At 44.1% G+C, this 907-nt stretch overlaps 1 non-coding gene across 1 annotated transcript; it reads right to left on the bottom strand.

Moving 5' to 3' along the window:
* Window positions 1-227: 227 nt before the first annotated feature.
* TRNAR-UCU (transfer RNA arginine (anticodon UCU)) lies at window positions 228-317 on the bottom strand. Its single transcript is given in 2 exon segments — window positions 228-263; window positions 281-317. It is a non-coding gene; the product is annotated as a tRNA-Arg (tRNA).
* Between the last annotated feature and the right edge of the window lie 590 nt (window positions 318-907).

Here is a 907-nt window from a genome sequence, read left to right as displayed (position 1 = left end):
GACCGGAAGGTGGCACTGCAGGACTTAAATCAACATTGTTCAAACAAGTTTATGGTTGAGCAGTAAAACGGACTACGGCGCATGATGTTTTGAACTTGTTTTTTTAGCGTGATTCGGGCGGTTACTTACAGATCAACTGATTCCTGTCACTTTTACAGTGATAACACTGGTGCGTGACTCCGTGCTCGCAGTACTGAATATTTGTTTTCCAAAACTTAACAAAATTGCGACTCTGGTGGGACTCGAACCCACAACCTTTGAATGCCTTTTCAACACTTACTAGAAGTCCAACGCGCTATCCATTGCGCCACAGAGCCACCTGTGGCTACAACCTCGTGTGAGATACTCGTGGGTGGTGACATAACCACCGACAGGTTTCTCTGATCCAGGTTTGCCCTCGCTCATGACAGGCCCACCCACACTGAAATTGTGTTCCGGCTCGTTTTCCTTATTTTATGGGAACAGAAAAACAGCGTGGCATAAGGTGCTTTAATGGGTAGAGGAAAACAGCGTGGCATAAGTTGCGCCGTTGCACGACTGAGAAATGTGTATAAACCGACCATCCGCCATCTTATATACGGACTCCTTCGTAGGAAGTGCAATTATTTAACCCGCAAAGACTTAATTCTCAGTTTTGTCATAATGCAGCATTTCCACGGATGTGTATTTTTTATTTATTTAGGTCACAATTGGAAATTATGATAGAATAGTTAAATCTCGAGTTGAATGTTTCTCTATTATCTTCGTGGGAAGTGGAATAGCTCAGGGGAAACGTATTTGGTACCAAGCCAACGCAGCGCAGCCAAGTTTCGAAACCCGAGCCTCCGCTAAAATCAATCGCTGCTAGAGGGCCGGTTATAGACGAACAATTAATTAAATATTTCCCTAACTCCCCATTCCCTTCTAA

Source organism: Ambystoma mexicanum, chromosome 2p (genome assembly GCF_040938575.1).
Source record: "Ambystoma mexicanum isolate Mex_15411 chromosome 2p, UKY_AmexF1_1, whole genome shotgun sequence".
Classification (NCBI taxonomy): domain Eukaryota; kingdom Metazoa; phylum Chordata; class Amphibia; order Caudata; family Ambystomatidae; genus Ambystoma; species Ambystoma mexicanum.
This window is presented reverse-complemented; position numbering and strand designations above follow the sequence as displayed.